This window comes from Panthera tigris, chromosome F2 (genome assembly GCF_018350195.1).
Source record: "Panthera tigris isolate Pti1 chromosome F2, P.tigris_Pti1_mat1.1, whole genome shotgun sequence".
In the NCBI taxonomy this organism is placed as follows: Eukaryota; Metazoa; Chordata; class Mammalia; order Carnivora; family Felidae; genus Panthera; species Panthera tigris.
The window spans coordinates 51,718,649-51,739,439 of NC_056676.1; the positions used below are offsets into that span (position 1 = coordinate 51,718,649).

At 35.5% G+C, this 20,791-nt stretch overlaps 1 long non-coding RNA gene across 1 annotated transcript in view; it reads left to right on the forward strand.

Annotated features, from left to right (window-relative positions):
* Nucleotides 1-20,487, forward strand: part of LOC122234985 — a 37,291-nt gene extending 16,804 nt beyond the window's left edge. The window contains exons 3-4 of the long non-coding RNA XR_006212998.1: nucleotides 16,571-16,637; nucleotides 20,362-20,487. This is a non-coding gene — a long non-coding RNA (uncharacterized LOC122234985). The remainder of the gene's footprint in view (nucleotides 1-16,570; nucleotides 16,638-20,361) is intronic.
* The last annotated feature ends 304 nt before the right edge of the window (nucleotides 20,488-20,791 follow it).

Below are 20,791 nucleotides of genomic sequence, written 5' to 3' on the forward strand. Positions count from 1 at the left end.
TAAGCTTATCACTACAGAAAATTATCAAATCTTTAATGAAAAGAGCAAACAAAAAAGAAAAATTCTACACTAGCTAGAAATTAATTTAAAAAATGGCCTTGAGTACATATCTAACAGTATTTAAATGAAAATGGATTAAATTTTCTAATGACCAGACAGAGTAACTAAATGGTAAAAACAAAAACAAAAACAAAAAGACCTATTTATATGCTACCTACAAGAGACTCATTCAGATAAAAGGACACACAGACTGAGACTGCAAGGATGAAAAAGGTATTCCATGCAACTGAAACCCAAAGAAAGCAGGAGTAGCTACATTTAGCTACAAAGTAGACTTTAAGACAAGGGATATAATAAAGAAGGTTATGATATAATGATAAAGGGGTCAATCCAAAAGGAGGACTTTATATTTATGCATCCAACATAGGAGCAACTAAATACATAAAGCAAATATTAACAGACCTAAAGGGAGAGATAGATCATCCAGACAGAAAATCAATAAGGAAGCACTGGTCTTATACAATGTGTTAGATCAGATGGATTTAACAGACCTATACAGAATATTTCATCTAAGAGCAATAGAATACACATTATTCCCAAGAACATACGGAGCATTATCTAACCTACATGCTAGGCTGAAAAACGAGTGTTAACAAGTTTAAAATCAAAATAAGAATCATTTGGATCATGATGTATGAAATAAGAAATCAATCACAAAGAAAATTGGCAAATTTACAAATACGTCAAACATGCCACTATAAAACCAATGAGTCAATGAAGAAATCAAAAGAGAAATCAAAAACTACCTTGAGACAAATGAAAAAAGAAGTAAACCTATCAAAGTTTATGGGACACAACAGAAACAGTTCTAAGAAGGAAACTCATAGCGATAAGTGTCTATATCAAATATAAGAAAAAAAAAAACCAAGGTGCTTTACACTCTAAGGAACTATAAAAAAAAATGAATCTCAAAGTTAGTAGAAGGAAGGAAATAAACATCAGAGCAGAAATAAATGAAATAGAGAGTAAAAAGACAATTAAAAAGATTAATAAAATTATCAGTTTTGAAAACATAAAATTGACAAAACTTTAGCTAGACCCATAGAGAAACAAAAAAAGGGGAACTCAAATAAAATCAGAAACAAAAGAGGAAATTTTACAACTGGTACTATAGACATACAAAGGATAAGAGACTACTATGTACAATTAGATGTCAACAAATACTAACCTACACAGAGAAATAGGCACTTAGACAAAATAAGAAGACAGAGAAATTTATCCCAAACCAAAGAACAGGACAAGACCAGGGCCAGAGATCTAAGCAAAATGTATAAGTAACATGCCTCATGGAGTATTCTTTTTAATTTTTTTTAATGTTTGTTTATTTTTGAGAGTGATAGAGCATGAGCACTGGGGGTGGGGGGACAGAAAGAGAGGGAGACACAGAATTTGAAGTAGGCTCCAGGCTCTGAGCTGTCAGCACAGAACCTGACATGGGGCTCAAACCCATAAACTGAGAGATCATGACCTGAGCCAAAGTCAGATGCCCAATCAACAGAGCCACCCAGGCACTCCACCTCATGGAGTATGATAACATATTGAAAACAATGATCGTAAGGATGCTTACTGGAATTGAGAAAAAAGTGGAAGACACAAGTGAGACCCTTAACAAAGACATAAGGAATAACAGCAGAGATAAAAGGCTCAGTAAATGAAATGAGAAACATGCTTGATGGAATGAAGAACAGGCTAGAAGCACAGAGGAAAAAATCACGTAGAAGACAGAGTAATAGAAAGTAATAAGGCTGAACAAAAGAGACAAAAAAAATTGTGCCAAAGAATAGACTTAGGGAACTCTGACTCCATCAAGTGTAATATTCATATTATAGGAATCCCAGAAGAAAAGAAGGGAAAGTATATTTAAAGAAATAATAGCCAAAAAGTTCCTTAATTTGGGGAAGGAAACAGATATCCAGATCCAGGAGTCCAGAGAATCCCCATAAAAATCAACAAAAGCAGATCCACACCCAGACATATTGTAATTAAATTTGAAAAATATAGTGATGAAGAAAACATTTTAACAGTAGCAAGACAAAAGAAGATACTACATACAAGTGATCCTCCATAAGACTAGCAGGAGAATTTTCAGCAGAAACTTTCCAAGCCAGAAGGGAGTGACATGATATATTCAAGGTGCTGTATGGGAAAAATCTGCAGTCAAGAATATTCTATCCAGAAAGGTCATCATTCAGAATAGAAGGAGAGATAGAGTTTCCCAGACAAACAAAAACTAGAGGAATTCATGACCACTAAACTAGCCCTGAATGAAATATTAAAGAGGACTGGTTGTGTGGAAAGAACAGACCAAAAGTGATAGTATAAATGTAGGAAACACAAAAGGAGTAAACGTGAATATTTATGTAAAATATCAGTCAAGGAGCCACAAAATAAAATGATGTAAAATATGATAACATATACATAAAACATGGGGAGGAGAGGAATAAAGAATGTGTTCAAACTTAAATGACCATCAACTTAATATAGACTGCTATATGCAGAAGAGGTTATATACAAACCTATAGGTAACCATAGTTCAAAAGCCACTAATATATATGCAAAGAATGAAGAGAAAGAAATCTAAATATATCACTAACGGAAATCAGCCAACCATGAAAGAAAGACAAAAAAGGATCAAAGAAAAATCTTCAAAAACAACCACAAAACAAATAACAAAATAACAATAGACACATATCAGTAATTACTTTGGGGGTGCCTGGGTGGCTCAGTTGGTTAAGCATCTAACTTCAGCCTAGGTCATAATCTTACCATTCCAGAGTTTGAGCCCTGCGTCAGGCTCTGTGCTGACAGCTCAGAGCCTGGAGCCTGTTTCAGATTCTGTGTCTCTCTGTCTTCCTCTGACCCTCCCCCACTCACACTCTGTCTCTATCTTTCAAAAATAAACATTAAAAAAAATTACTTTGAACGGAAATGAAAGAAACACTCCAATCAAAAGACAGAGGGTGACACAACGGATAAAAAAAGACCAATGTATATGTTGCCTAAAAGAGACTCATTTTAGACCCAAAGACACCAGTAGATTGAAAGTGAGGGGATGGGGAAATATCTTTCATATCAATGAATGTCAAAAGAAAGCTGGTGTAGCAATACTTATGTTGTACAAAATAGACTTTAAAACAAAGACTGTGACAAGGACAAAGAAGGACTCCATCTAATCATAAAGCAGACAAATTCAACAAGAAAACATAACAATTATAAATGTTTATGCACCAAACATAGAAGCACCCATATACATAAAATAACAAAATCACTAATCCATAATAATACAATAAAAAGGGACTTGAATATCTCACAACAATGGAAAAATCATCAAAACAGAAAATCAAGAAAACAATGGCTTTGAAGGACACGCTGGAAGACATGGATTTAACGGATATATTAAGAACATTCCATCCTAAAACAGCAGAATAGACATTTTTTTTCCCACATACACACAGAACATTCTCCAGAATAGATCACATATTAGGCCTTAAAACAAGCCTCAACAAATTCAAGAAGATGTAAGTTATACCATGCATTTTTTCTGACCACAGTACTATGAAACTAGAAGTTGATCCTGAAAAAAAAATCTGGAAAGAACAAAGATACATGGAGGTTAAATTACATACTACTAAACAAAAATTGGGTTAACTAGGAAATTAACGAATAAAAAAGTACATGGAAACAAATGAAAACAAAATGGCCCAAAACCTTTGAGATGCAGCAAAAGCTGTTGTAAGAGGGAAATTTATAGCAATACAGGCCTATCTCAAGAAGCAAGAAAAATCTCACACCTAACCTACACCTAAAGGAGCTAGAAAAAGAACAAATAAAACCTAAAACTGGCAGAAGTAAGTAAATAATAAAGATTAGAGCAGAAATAAATGACATGGAAACTAAAAACAAAACAAAACCCTAAGAGAACAGATCAGTGAAACCAGAAGCTGATACTTTGGGGGAAAAAATCAGTAAAATTGATAAACCTCTAGCCATATTTACCAACCAAAAAAGACAAAGACTCAAATAAATAAAATCACAAGTGAGAGAGGAAAAATAACAACCAATACCACAGAAATACAAATAATTATAAGAGAATCTTAGGAATAACTACATGCCAACAAAGTGGACATCCTGGAAGAAACGGATAAATTCCTAGAAACACATAAACTGCCAAAACTGAAACAAGAAGAAATATAACATTTGAACAGACTGATAACCAGTAAGACATTGAATCAGTAATCAAAAACTCCCAACAAAGTCTACGACCAGATGGCTTCATAAGTGAATGCCACCAAACATTTAAAGAAGAATTAATAGCTATTCTTCTCAAACTATTCCAAAAACCGAAATGGAAAGAAAAGTTCACAATTACTTCTATGACAACAGCATTATCCTATTATTAAAACCAGATAAAGACACCACTAAACACTAAAAAAAAAGAGAAGTATTGGCCAATATTCCCGATGAACATAGATGCAAAAATCTTCAACAAAATACTAGGAAACTGAATCCAACAATACATTAAAAAAATCATTCACCACAATTCTGTGGGATTTATTCCTGTGTTGCAAGTATGGTTCAATATTTTCAAATGAACATGATACACATCACATTAATAAAAGAAAGCATAAGGATATGTGATACTTTCAATGGATGCAGAAAAAGCACTTAACAAAGTACAACATTCATTCATGATAAAAACCTTCAACAAAGTAGATTTAGGGGGGACATACCTTAAGACAATAAAGGCCATATATGAAAAACCCACAGCTAATATCATACTCAACAGGGAAAAAACTGACAGCCTTTCTCCAAAGATCAGGAAAAAGATAAGGATATCCACTCTTACCACTCTTACCACATTTTACTCTTACCACTTTTATTACCACTTTTATTTTTATTTACTGAAAGTCCTAGCCACAGCAGTCAACAACAAAAAGAAATAAAAGTCATCCAAATCAGTAAGGGAGAAGTAAAACTTTCACAGATGATATGATACTACATATAGAAAACCCAAAAGACTCCACTGAAAAACTGCTAGAACTTATCAACAAATTCAGTAAAGTCACAGATACAAAATAAACAAAGAAATCTGCTGCATTTCCATACACCAGCAATGAAGCAGCAGAAAGAGAAATTAAGAAAACGATCCCATTTATAATCTCCCTTATAATTTATATAGATATCAAATATAATAAGATACCTAGGATGAAACCTAATCAAAGAGGTGAAAGCCCTCTTCTCTGAAAAGTATAAAACACTGATGAAGAAAATTGAAAATGATGCAAATGGAAAAACATTCCATGTTCATGGATTCAAAGAAAAAATATTGTTAAAATGTCTATACTACCCAAAGCAATCTACACACTTAATGCAATCACTATCAAAATACCAGGAGCATTTTTCACAGAACTAAAACAATCTTAAAATTGCCAAAGCAATCTTGAAAAAGAAAAGCAAAGTTGGAGGCATAATAATTCTGAACTTCAAGTTATATTACAAAGCTGTGGTAATCAAAACAGTATGGTGCTACAATAAGTCACAGATCAATAGAACAGAACTGAACATCCAGAAATAAACCCACAGCTATATGGTCAATTCATTTTTGACAAAGCAGGAAAGGATATCCAATGGGAAAAAGACAGTCTCTTCAGCAAATGGTGTTGGGAAAACTAGATAGCACCATGCAAAAGAAATAAACTTTCTTACACATAGACAAAAATAAATTCAAAATTGCTTAAAGACCTAAATATTAGACCGGAAACCTTAAATATCCTAAAAGAGTACACAGACAGTAACTTCTTTGACATCAGCTAAACCAACTTTTTTCTAGATGTGTCTCCTGAGGCTGGAGAAACAAAAGCAAAAATAAACTATTGGGATTACATCAAAATAAAAAGCTTCTGCACAGTGAAGGCAATAATCAAAACTAAAAGGCAATCAATGAAATGGGAGAAGATACTTGCAAAGGCATATCCAATAAAGGGTTAGTACACAAAATATATAAAGAACTTATAAAACTCAATACCTAAACACCAAATAATCTAGTTAAAAATGGACAGAACACAGGAACAGACATTTCTCCAAAAAAGACATATAGAGAGCCAAGAGATACATAAAAAGATGTTTATCATTACTTACTATCAGGGAAATGCAAATCAAAACTATAAGGAGATATCACCTCACACCTGTCTCAATGTCTAAAATCAGTAACACAGGGACAATAGGTGTTGGTGAGGATGTGGAGATAAAGGAACAATTGTGTAGGTGGGGATGCAAACTACTGCAGCCACTATGGAAAACAGTATTAATAGTCCTCAAAAAGATAAAAAATAGAACTACAAGGGCAGCTGGATGGCTCAGTCGGTTAAGCCTGTGACTCTTGATTTTAGCTTAGGTCATGATCTCATGGTTCCTGAGTTTGAGCCCTGCATCGGGCTCTGCACTGACAGTGCAAAACCTGCTTGGGATTCTCTCTCTGGGATTCCTTCTCTCTCTTCCCCTCCCCTGCTTGCATGCTCTCTCTTTCTCTCAAAACCTTAGCTTAAAAATAAAAATAGAACTACTTATGATCCAGTAATTGTGTCACTGGGTATTTACCCAAAGAATACAAAAACACTAATTCAAAGGGATACATGGACCCTTGTTTATAGAAGTATCATTTACAACAGCCAAGATATAGAAGCAGCCCAAGTGTCCATTGATACACACACACAGGAATATTATTCAATCATATAAAAGAACAGTATCTTGCCATTTGCAATGACATGGATGGAGTCAGAGAGTATAATGCTAAGCAAAATAAGTCAGAGAAAGACAAGTACCATATGATTTCACTCATATGTGGAATTTAAGAAACAAATGAGCAAAGGGGAAAAAAGAGACAAATCAAGAAATACATTCTTAGTTATAGACAACAAACTGATGATTACCAGAGGGAAGATGGATGGGCGGATGGGTTAAGTAGGTGATGGAAATTAAGGAGTGCACTTGTTATGATGAGCACCAGGTGATGTATGGAATTGTTGAATCATATTGTACACCTGAAACTAATAACACTGTATGCTATCTAACTGGAAATAAAATTTTTAAAAGTCAAAATAAATTTCTCTTAAATTCTATAACTGTGGTGATGGATGTTAACTAGACCTGCAGTGGTAATCATTTCACAGCATATACAAATATCTAATTATCTTGCTGTAGATCCAAAACTAATATAATATTGTACATCAGTTATACCTTATAAAAATTAAATTAAAAATGAGTAAAGGATATATAATGGGGAAAGAATACTCTCTTCAATAAATGATGTTGGGGAAACTAGGCAGCCACATGCAAAAAATGAAACAGGACCCCTATCTTTTTTTTTTTTTAATGTTTGTTTATTTTTGAGAGGGGGGGAGGGGCAGAGAAAGAGGGAGACAAAATCTGAAGCAGGCTCTAGATCTGTCAGCACACAGCCCAGTGTGGAGCTTGAACTTACAAACCGTGAGATCATGACCTGAGCTGAAGTTGGATGCTTAAGTTGGATGCCTGAGCCACCCAGGCTCCCTGAAACGGAATCCCTATCTTACACTATATACAAAATTTAGCTCAGAATAGATTGAAGACTTGAATGTAAGACATGAAGCCATAAAACTTCTAGAAGAAAGCATAGGTGGTAAGCTCCTTAATAAAGGTCTTGGTGATGATTTTTTGGGTTTGACACCAAATGCAAAGGCAGCAAAGGAAAAAAAAAAACACAGGTGGGAACTACATCAAACTAAAAGCTTCTAAAAAAACCAAACTAAAAGCTTCTGCACAAAAAAGGAAATCATCTCTTTCATCAACAAAATGAAAAGACAACCTACAGAATGGGAAAAAATATTTGCAAACCATATATCTGATAATGGATTGATCCAACATATATAAAAACTCATACAATTAAATACCAAAAAAAAAAAAAAATTAAAAATGGGCAGAGGATCTGAATAGATATTTTTCTAAAGAAAACATACAAATGTCAAATAGGTATGTGAAAAAGTGCTCAACATCACTAATCAGGGGAATGCAAATCAAAACCACAATGAGGTATCACCTCACATCTGTTAGAAAGGCTATTATGAAAAATACAAGAAGTAACAAGAGTTGACAATGATACGGAGGAAAGGGAATCTTTCTGCGTTGTTGATAGTAATGTGAATTGGTGCAGCCACTATGGAAAACAGTATGCAGGTCCCCCCCAAAATTAAAAATAGAACTACCATATGATCCAGCAATTTTAGTTATTTGTCCAAAAGAATCAAAAACAATATCTCAAACACACCTATACTTTTACATTCACTAAAGCATATTTACAACAGGCAAGACATGAGAACAATGTAAATGTCCATTGGTGGATGAATGGATAAAAAAATGTCACATATGTATTCTGTGGAATATTATTAAGCCATAAAAGAAACTTTGCCATCTGCAACAACATGGATGGACCTTGAGAATATTATGCTAATTGAAGTCAGTCAGAGAGTGACAAATATTGCATGATATCACTTATTTGTGAAATTAAATAGAAAGCCAAACTCATAAAGAGAATAGATTGATTGTTGCCATGGGCAAATGAGTGAAGGGAGTCAAAAGGTATAAACTACCATTTATAAAATAAATAAGTCGTGGAGGTAATGTACAACACGGTGATTATAGTTAATACTGTATTGTATATTTCAAAGCCACTAAAAGAGTAAATTTTAAATGTTTTCATTTAAGAAAAAATATTTGGAAATACGTGTGGTGATGGATGTTGACTACACGTACTAATGTGGTCATTTTGCAATGTATACAAACATTGAATCATTATGTTGTACAACCGAAACTAATATAATGTTCTATGTCAGTTATATCTGAATAATATAAAATAATTTGAGTACTGGAAATTTGATTAAAAATATGATCTATATATACAATTGCCAAACCTGTTATAGTTCATTTCATTCAATTTCACCACAAACTTATACACATTATTTATAGATGAATTATGTAATTTGACATCTCCATTAGAATGATAGCGTGTCTAAAATCAAAATAGAATCTCAATTCTGGATTTCAAAATATAAATATAAAGTTATTACTATCAGAAGTTGCTGGCAGAATCACTGGTTTCCAATAGAGTTGCAAAGGGAGCTTAGTTTATTTAGGTTTTTGAGGTTATGTTCCTTAGATGCAGAATATGACACAAGAATTAAGATGCAGATATCTTGAGGGAGAGCTCTTCAGAAAAAAATCTATAAGAGGATGTAAGACAGGATAATTAGGCTGAAAAAGGGAAAAGAGCAGCAATCCGGTGTGTGTGCTGGGGGTGAGGCAGCTCTGTCAGCTGAAGAAAGTTCCCTGGAAAAGGGGGAAAGCTATGAGTGTTTAACAGCCACACTCACAGGAGCGTGGCTCCTAGAACTGGAGTTTGGGGACCACACATCTATTACAATAGTGAAGAAGAAACTGCAATTGGCATAACTAATAGTCGCTTCTCTCTGGCCCAATCTAAGAAGAATAAGCCATCAGCAACAGCTGCAGAAGGTGTGAGGCTGGATGATCCCCTTTGTACCATGGAATAATCAAAACTATGGATGACTGGAGGACCAGGGCTAGGCCTTGAACAAAGGACAGTCAATCCATATGGTGGCCAATAAGCTGTGATAGGACCAGATTTAAAGGATAAGCTAGGTGATCAGCTTTCTTAGTTTGAATATCTGAAGTAGGTAGTATTGGGAGAAGTTCAAAAGTCAGAGAGGCCATAGTGATCGAATGTACAGGCTGAAGTTATGAGGGAATTAGAGACTATAAGTAAGCAGTGACCGTGAGGTAGAGAATAGGTATAAAGACAGTATAGGGTAAAGGAACCATTTGCTGGAGATGGGATGGGAAATAAAGTAGAAACATAAAAGGTAACCACACTGGTAGAGCTCCAGAACAAACAACTGCAGAGTCCTGATGTTATTTTTCTTTCATCAGATAGGAAAAGATTTCAACGAGTATGATCAGGAAACACTGGAATAGACAAATTGCCCTCTGGAGAGGGTAGATACTGTTTGCATGATCTTGCTTTGTCAAAGACTCAAAATTACCTGATATGCTTGTAAGTGGAATTGCTCTGCAGAATAAAGACAGAATTCTGGAGGCCAGGATGCTGTCAGAAGGAGAATGGTAAAGACGGTGATTTTAAAGCAGATAGATACCTACGCAGAATTTTAAACTTGTAAATGGTAAAATGTCCAATGTAAACCAATTTACACAGCAGTTTTTGTGGGGGTGGGACGGGGAGTGTGATTCAACCATGAGGATGAGGGAATAGTGTACATCTGAACTACCCAATATTATTTGGTAAATGTCCTGAGAACTTGATTGAGGTGAGCAAAGATTCTAAGTGAACTCCTAGGAGAAGCACTTGTCAGTCAATGAAGAATTTCCAGAGGAGAAGCCAGAGAGAGGCTCAAAGGTTGGGCAGGGGTTGACCTGGTGAAGAGGAGGGGAGTTCAGGTCATTGTTTTGGACAACAGTGAGAAGGGTTCAATTTACCAGTTTTGAATCAGACTCTTTATAGTGTTCTTTTTGAATCTAAGATCTTGGACATTCTGATCTTCCTCAGCAGGTGGGAGAGAGGCATGGATGGCCTTGGCCAAAGTTTACTAAGGGGAGTTATTTCCATAACGCTGTGAGGTTTCTGAAACAGTGATAAGTAGGGAGATCAAAACCTGATTAGGTTATCACAGCTCATCCCTTCTCCCTCACAAGAATGTTCTTTGAGAGGTATTAAGTATACAGATTTTAAAGTCAAACAGAATAGCAAACTCTCCAGGAATGGCTAGATCATCTTTACCATTTAAACTATGAACTATTTGACCAAGAAAACAATTTGTGAAGATGGGGTGGGTACACTGAGATAAGTTCATCATGAGCCCTCATTGTTTTGTGTGGTGATATGTGTGAGTGTCAAATTCTATGGTAGAGAACATTTAACATGAATTTAGCGAAACATCTCAATAATTAGTGACTACTTAGCTATGAAATTCTTGAGTTTCTCTTGGAAACATTTTCTAAAGCTATTACATATCTTTCTTCCACCCTACTTTCTGAAGAATATCTAAGAGATAATTTCACACCTTTTGGTACTAGCCATGCTAATCTTAGCCAATCAGAGTCTTTAATTTTGATTAGAATATTTCCCACAGTTCCCACTGTGTATTGTCAAAACTAAAATGGAGGTGGGGGGGGGGTGAGTTAAATAGGTGATGGGGATGAAGGAGTGCACTTGTTCTGATGAGCACTGGGTGGTGTATGGAAGCGTTGAATCACTATACTGTACACTTGGAACTAATATTACACTGTGTGTTCACTGAAATTTACATTCAAATCTTAAAATTTTAAAAAATCATTTAAAAATTAAAAAAGAGAGGGAAACACAACCAGTACAAGAAAAAGTATTAGTCAGTTTAAGGCCAGAACTTAAATGGAATGCTTCTAAAAATCAAAACAGTGTTCCCTTAATGCGATAATATGTATTTACAAACAGGGTTTTGTGGTTGATGTCATCAACCGCTTGGTAAAATATTGCCAATAACATTATTGCCATAAAAATTGGAAAGTTGATTAGTAGGTTACTTAAAACTGTCATCTTAGCCTTTAGAGGGTTTATTTAAATCTAATTTTAAAACTTTCTTAATATTTATTTTTACAGAAGTTAACTTAGAAATTTAAGATTAGAAAACAGTTTCAAATGAGTGCTGCTGAAACTAATATGTGGATATGTGGCTTTTGTCCAAAGTGGTCGTTTTTCCCTCAAGGCCAATTTGTCATTGATGAAACATCTGTCCAAAACTATTCATGTGTGTTTTGAAAAACTAGGATCAATCAACTCTGTTTGGATAGGCAACTATTGCTTTCTAAGTAATGATGGATGATGATAGGTGAATATATTTTTTGGTTTAACTTTAATGTCTGTTTTTCTGAAACTGGAAAAATATCAGGATGGTATTTTGTACTTGTGCCTTATCTCACAATTAAGTTCTTATTGGAAACTCAGAAAAGGAAACAAAGTATTTAGAAGTCTTATGAAACATTTTATTTTGTGCTAATGGCACTTTCTTGTGGAACTATTTGAATATATGGCCAAGGATGGAATTGGATGTTTATAAAAGCAAATTGCTGAATTTTTTTTCTATTTTGAAACCCTTCTTTTTCTTTAATAAGGCACCAAAACCATGATGTCATTTTACTATTTGAGGGTCTACATACTCCATTTTCCATCTCCCACATCTTCCCCTTCCCATTTCTAGCCACAGACATACATAAGGTATACTGTGCTGTATTTACAGGAGCTGAAATTTTTAGTCTTTGCTGATGTAGGATAAATAATAAATTTAAATCTCTAGAAAGAGATATATACTATAGGTTAAGCTTTATACTTAACCATTTGTTCATTTATTCACTAAACAATAATTGAACATCTGCTCTCAGGCACATTTTGTATTGCACTATAATTAGTTATTTAATGATCTCATACCAGACTGTGAGAACTTCTATCTCTGTGGCTGGATTAATGAGTAACATTTAACACATTTTGTATGCATACATGTCAAACAATTGACTATGAGGATTCAGTATGATTGAAAAAAAAAGAAAGGTAATGGGAAAGAGACGCCTGAAATTTATTCACCTTGTAATGTATGTTAGATATTTTGTGAATCACTTCACTTACATTATCGTTTTTGTTTTATTCAACTTTTACAGTTAACCTTTGAGGAAATATAAAGGTAAGTAGAATCAGGCAGAGTTAGTATCCTGGTCAATGTGGGCTTACCAGTGGGCTGGTAAGTTAGAGCTGGAAGTTGAGTTCATGTCCATATGATCTGAGCCATGTGCTTAGATTGCACAACTGGCTACCACACAGAAACCCTCACTACTCCTACCAGGCTAAATGAGAAAAAAAACAAACAACACCAAAATAAAGTCTTACCACTGTATTACATTAAAAAGAAGTGTAGGGGAGCCTGGGTGGCTCAGTCAGTTAAGCATCAAGCTCTTGGTTTCAGCTCAGGTCATGATTTCATGGCTCATGAGATCAAGTCCCATGACTTATGAGCCCCATGGGTTTCTCTCTCTATCCTTCTTCGGTGTGCACTCTCTTGCCCTCTCTTTCAAAAAAATAACAATAGAAAAGTTCTAGTCAATTAAAAAGTATATAAAACATATATTTGAATAGTAAATATAGGAAGGTAAGAAAATATTTTTATAGTTGATAGGCTTGGATACTAAGAAGAGTCAAAAGACTCAATTATTCAAATTTAAGTGAAAGTGACCAGTAAAAAATTCATTCAATAAATATGTGAAGTTAGTATTCTAAATACTAGGGATACAATGGGGAACAAGAGAGATAAAAGTACTGCTTTCACTGAGCTTACATTCTTAAGGGAGGAGACAAATAATGATATTTATTCTAGCATTAATGTATATGTAGTGCTTATATGCCACATTTCTCTAAGTGCTTTTGTTCCTCTCTTTCTCTCTCTCTCACACACACAAACATGTTTAAATCCCATGACTAAACAGCTCTGTGAGGTAGATTCTATTTTATGCTTATTTTAAAGATGTGGAAAATTCATCATAGAAAGGTAAGGAAGTCACCCAGAGTCATAACAGTGCGTGGTTTCAGTGAGACATGGGAAACTAGTTTCAAATCTAAGCAGTTCATGCTATTTGTTTTTTTTTTTTAATGTTTATTTATTTGGGGTGGGGGGGGGAGAGAGAGAGAAACACAGAATCCAAAGCAGGCTTCAGGCTCTGAGCTGTCAGTGCAGAGCCCAACGTGGAGCTTGAACTCACAAGCTGTGAGGTCATGACCTGAGCTGAAGTCAGACGCTTAACCAACCAGGCCACCCAGGCTCCCCACCTATTTCAGGTTTGATTAGTGATATGAAGAAAAAGAAAGCAGAATAAAAGGAAAGAGAAATGGCAGGGGTGATGATTTATTTAGGGTGCTGTCTTTGGGATGAGATCGCATTTAAAAGAGACCTGATAGAAGTAATTATTTAGCCATGATGTTATCTTAGCGGGAAAAAAAAATCCAAAAAAGTAGAAATGATAGATGCAGAAATCCTGCAGTTGGAGCACACTTGATATGTTCTTTTTTTCCTCCACACTTGTATTGTTCTACGTATAACAAGGAGTCCAGTGTAAATAAGTAAGGGAGAGAATGGAAATATGGTCGTATAGTTACCTATGTGCCATAATATGGGATTTTTAGACTATGCATGGACTTTGGATTATGAGCATAGATCTGATATAATCTAAAAATTTGGAAACTTTATAAAGATTCGACTGTGAACTTACAAGATTGGAGACAGAGTGATTACTTATGAGGCTTTTACAATTTGTCTATGATAAGAGTTCTTGGGCCAGTTGGTAGGAAGTGGATAAATTTTTTATGTATTTTGAAAGAAGAACCAGTAAGATTTACTGATAGATTGGCTCTTTCAATGTAGGAGAATGAAGAATCAGGATGATTCCACACTTGTTGTCTTGTGTAATTGGATGAATAGTTGCCATTCAGTAAGAAAGGAAATACCAGGGGGAAAACTATATGGGGGTAAGAAGAATCAACAATTTTGTTTTGAATTTTAAGCTTTTGATGCCAAATAACATCTAAGTAGAGATGTTAACTAGGTAGTTGCATATATGAGTCTGAAGACAGGGGCTATGGCTACACATTTGGGAATCATCAAGTTATTAATGATTTTAAGATTGAGGGACTGGATGAGCTCACTTAAGGATGGAGTATAAATTGAGAAGATGTCTGAGGATTGAGTTTATAAGGCATTCTGACATTAAGAAGTTGGTGCAATGAGAAAAGTCTAGCAAAAGATCTTAGGGAAAAAATGGCTAATGAAGTAGGAGGAGACTTAAGTACTTTTTGTTTTAAAAGTCAAGAAGAAAGTTTTTGGTAGAGGGAATCATTAATATTATTAATTGTTACCAGATTAGATAGGTTGGAGACTGATGGTTGGGTTTATTGATGAGGTCACTGGTGAACTTGTCAAGAGCAATTTTTGTCCAGTGGTGGCAATGAAAGCCCATTTGAGAGGAGTCCAAGAGAGAGTGGGAAGAGAAGAGATGGAGAGAATAGGTATTGTGAATTTCTCTCTAAAGGCAACTTATGGGATAAGGTAAAATTAAGGCTGAGTTTTTATAGATACTAGAGATATTACAACATGTTTGCATGTTTACAGGAAGAGTCGGTAGAGAGGGAAAATTGGTAATGTAGGACAAAGAGGGCCATTTGCTGGACTGAGATTCTTCAGTGGACAGGAAAGCATGAAATTTAATGAACAAGTTGAGTATTTGGTTCAATAGGATGTATATTTTGGCCACTGTAACAGGAAAGGTGCAGAGTATAGGAATTCAAGTGTAAAGCATTGATATGAAAGTGGGTTGATGCCAATGTTTTCTTTTGATTGTTTCCATTTCTACATGAAATAAGACACAGAATCATTTACTGAGGATGATGAAGAAAGATGCTGTGGATTGTATTCCCCCAGCCCCAAATTCATATGATGAAGCCCTGACTCCCAATGTGATGGTATTTGGAGATGGGACCTGAGTGGAAATTAGGTTAGATGAGGTCATGGGATAGGGCCCTCATAATGAGCTTAGTGTCCTTATAGGAAGACATGTCAGGTAGCTTGCTTCATCTCTCCCTGCCATACAAGTGCACAGTGAGAAGGTAGCCATCTGCAAGCCAGAAGGGAGCTCTTATCAAGGAATCAAAGTGGCCAGTACCTTGACCTAGGACTTGCCAGTCTCTAGAACTGTGAGAACTCCACTCAGGAGGGGAGGTGCTAGAGATGTGAAAAATTATATAATAATAAGTTTGAAAGGCAGCAATGATGGCTAAAGTAGGAAGTCAAAGTTGATCTGTTTAACATGTTTTTGAGTTTTATTCTAGCTATAAATCAGCTACTTCAGTGCTGAGAGAGCAGTGTGTTGGATAACTAGGGTTGAGTTACTATGATGTATGATGGGGGGAAAGGAGACAAAGGCATTAAGGTATTCACAACCATATCTTAAACATATTGTATAGAGACCACACCATATGTAGAGATCACAGTGGCGATTGTAAACAATTAGGAGTATGAGACTTATAATAGTAGGAGTAGTCTATTATAGTAGTAGCCTATTATAAATATTAGAAGTACAGACCACTCATAATCTATTAAATACATTCTATTGAGAGGTGTGGTGGCTTTGTAACATTCACTTTGACTAGACTGAACTGCCTTTCTCAGAATTCTCTGTAGATTTCCAATTATAGTGGGCCACTAGAGACATTTTTACAGGCTATTTGAGAGATGGAAGTTAAACAGAAACATTGGTGTTTCTCAACACAGAGGCACTGGTGCGATCTCAAACTTTGGTGTGACACAGTAGCTGGGTCTGCAGCTTTACCACCTTTGCCTGGATCCTTCTTTAACTCTGCTATTCCTCACAGGTGTGTGCTTCGCTCTGTGATGAAGGACACCAGCTTTCCATGTAGGACACCCATATCAAGATCACAGGTGATGAGAATTGGCATAAGTTTTGTCCTTTCCTCATGGCTTCCAGCTCCTGCTTGTAGGTTCCGGCTTGTCCTCTCTCTTCCCAATGCTATATCCATCTTCTCTTCCCAACTTCCCTCCCTGTGAACTTCAAGCTCTAGCATCAGAGGAAAGAAAGCAGACTTACAGACACTGCTTAGGCAGCTCTCATAATTGCATAAGACCCAATTCTGGTAACAAATGCCTTATCTTATATACAGTGGTTCTGCCTCTCTGATGAAATTCTGAGAAGAGATTATGAAATAGGTATTAAACAAATGGAGGGACATATTTATAAACTGGTAAGATTAACTATTATATAGGCGTCGATTCTCCAAATTCATTTATGAATTTGACAGTCCTGATAAGAATCCAGCTGGATGTATGTCTTAGAACTTCAAATGTCAATATGAATACTTTAACAGTAGGTATGTGACAGAACACAAAAAGCAGCCAGGTTCTGTGCTATAGCTCAAAACGTTATACAGTTGTGTGAAATGTCAAATATCATAAACTATGAACCAAGATTTTCATTTCAGGAATTAAGTAGAATAAAATTATAGTTCTAGCTTGTACATGTATGGGACTTTATGTGTGAGACGCTTGTTGTTTAAGTACTACACACCCATATCTACACCTTTCCCCCCACCAGCTCATTTAATCATAACCGTCCTATGAGGTAGACACTTTTCCTATTTTTCAGGCAAATAATTAAAGCACAGAAACATTAAGGACCTTGCACAGGGTCACACCAGAAAGTAACAGTAAAGTCACATCAGAGATTAATAGAGTCAGAACTTCCATCTCACACCAGCCACTTGCTTTTTCTAATATGGGTGTGAACTCTGCTCTTTGAGAACATTACCCTGGAAAAGCAAAGGCAGGCTGTGGGGTACATCAATACCTATAAGGTTTCTTGAGAGGAAGGCAGAAGTTATTTATCTTGTAACTAACTGAATGCACCTGGACCATAAAAGATGGCGAAAATCAGCTCCATGAACACAGCTAAGTAAGAACAATTGACTTTCATTATTCTTGAGGGTTGCTGAGTTGTTGAAATACAACTGACACGGTAGCCCAGGGATAGACTATTGAGTGAAACATGTTATGGAGCAGAAATCAAGAATCAAGTTGTTTAATATCCTGTCTTTATGAGAGGGGCATTTTAGTGTCCACCCACATAAGAAGACACCTTCAGCTCATTGTCATGCCAAGGTGGATCACCTCAATTGCGATCAGCAATCAAAAAGAGACAGGGAGAGGTCGTATTGTTCCAGGCCCATAAATGTGTGGTCTCATGGTCAAAGGATGAGGCAGCAACAATGGCTAGAACAAACTCTGCCTCTGGGGAGTAGGAAATGGTTGTTGTGTGTTTGGGTGGGAGGAAAGGATTTGGAAAATTACTAATTTACGTAAAAGGATTTATAAGGTTTTAAAATCTGTATGTGCATAAAGGTCTCTGAGTTTTCAAAGATGCACTGCAAAGCACAATGAGGTCCAATTCTTCATCTATCAAATTAGCAAAAATGCAAATGAGCCTGGGATGAAAACACTGGTAAATGTACCAAGGAATGTTCTAGTTATTGCCGGAGGCAGTTATTCGGTATGACCTTTCTGGATACCAGTTTATCAATATGTATGAAGAGTCTTAAGAAACATAGTGTCCTCTAAATAGTAATTCCACCCCTGAGTATCTGCCATAATAAAGTAATCCCAAATATTGAAAAGAGATTTATACTCTGAGATTAATACTCTAGCATTAAAATTGTGAAAACTAGAAACAGAATGTCCAATCATAATGAAAGAATTAAATAAACCATGGTACATTCACTTATTAAAATATTATGTAAAATAAATATATTTACAAAGATTATGTAAAAACATGGAAATACTAATGGAGTAATAAATAAAAAGAATAATACAGAAAACCATATATATAATTATATATGTTTCAGGTGTACATATTTTTGTCAAAGGCTTAGAAGACCAAAACTGTTAGAATAAATAGTTGAAGAAAAATTGATGATTTCTGCCCCTTTGTTTCTACTTGTCTGAATTTTCAGGCCTGTTCATGAGTATGTTTTGAGTGAAAAAAAAAGTTAAATGCAATAACAATAGCATAGCAGTGTCAGTTTAATCATCAGAAAGAAAAAGATTCTGTAATAAACAAGCCTGAGCCCCTCAAGCTCATCCTGATTAAAACCAAAGAGGAGTTCCAAGACTTGAAAAATGTCCTTTAGCGTTCTATTGTAGCTGTTATAGGAATAGCTTTCAAAGGGAAGCTCATAATAGAACCTAAAGAAATAAATGTTCTGAAGATGAGACAGAGCTTGGTTTATTTGGGATCAGTTGGCTCAGACACTGTTCTGATTAACCTGCATGGGCAAGATGGAATTTAACTTGAATATTTGGTTATATTGCATCCATCTTGCCTATTCCACTGGAAAAAAAAAAACACCCTAAATACTGTACTGGGAAAGGATGGGGGTGGAAAGTGAGGAGAAATTTTTGTCAAATGTGTTTTAGATTAGAGACCCTTCTAGACTATAGTTTCGAGGTGGAATTAGTCATTGGCACAAATGCGCTTTTTCAAAACTGTTTCTGGTGACGAAGCAAAGGTGTGTGTTTGTGCCAGGTTTTTTCAGCTTCTCTCGCTTTGCTGTGTTGTCACCTAAACTGAGATTTGAAGTAGGAGATGGCGGTCAGGGCTCCTAGTTTGTGACCCACTACACAGGATTATTTTTTCTTTTTAAATTTCTTCAGAAGAACTGGTTGCTATTAGTGCATAGTTTTTCAGAAATGTTTAAAAGCACAATAAATAGCATTTTGGGGTTACTGACCTAAAATTAGGGTTTTAGCATATTTTAGAGAGAAAAAAATCCTGCCTTTTGCAACAACATGGAAGGACCTTGAGGGCATTGCACTAAGTAAAATAAGTCAGAGAAAGACAAATGCTATGTGATATCACTTATATGTGGAATGTATTTAAACAAACCCAAACAAACTCATAGATACAGAGAATGTATTGATGGTTGTTACAGGTGGTGGGTGGGCACAAAATAGGTGTAAGAAGCCAAAAGATATAAGCTTTCAGTTGTAAAATAAGTAAATCCTGGGGATGGAATGCACAGCATGAGAGCTATAGCTAACGACACTGTGTTATGTATTTGGAAGTTAGTAAGAGAGTAGATCTTAAAAGTTCTCAAGGTGGGGTACTCTGGGGTGGCTCAGTTGGTTGAACCTCTGACTTCAGCCCAGGCCATGATCTCATGGTTCATGATAGCCCAGAGTCTGCTTCAGATTCTCTGTCTCTGTCTCTCTCTCTGCTCTTCCCCCATTCGTGCACATGAGTGTGAGTGCTCTCTCTCACAAATAAACATTAAAAATTTTTTTTGAAAAGTTCTCAAAGGGAAACAAATTGTAACTATGTGTCGTGATGAATGCTAACTAAACTTGTTGTGGTAATCATTTTGCAATATGTACATATATCAAATCATGTTGTACACCTAATGTTAATACAATGTTATATGCTAATTATATCTCAATTCTAAAAAAAGATAAGAAATTAGAAAAACCAAAATAAGTAATACTTTTGGATATATAAATCTGAGTTATACTGATAGACTCACAAGATACTATATATAAATACTACATATAATTTTACTTTTGTTTAAAAGTATCCCTTTCCCTTCTTTTCCAAATGTAGCATTAGTTATTCTTTATTGTGAAATACAACAGGATAACTCCTAAGCATCTTGGACATTTGCAAATTTTAAGAGATAGACACAGGTGAACAGATCAGGCTTCTACATTTTTGCTCTTCTTGTACTATGTTCAGGTGAGAATTGTATTATGGGAATTTGTACATTCTGTCTGTGGTGACACTATCTACTATTTTTATTTTGGGAGTTGACAGCTGCCTTCAGCATTGTGCAATGTTTGGCTAGCATTACATTTTGGCTATGGCTGTGTCAGGAGTTTCTTGTGTTATACATTATTGCAATAGATTTTGTTATTGATTCCAGATATGTTTATATATCTTTCTTGTTCTCAGTTTCTGGAGGTTAATCTGTCTAGCATTGTTCCTTTTCTTGCAGAAAGGAATCTGGGAATCCTTGAGAGTTGGATAAAACTGG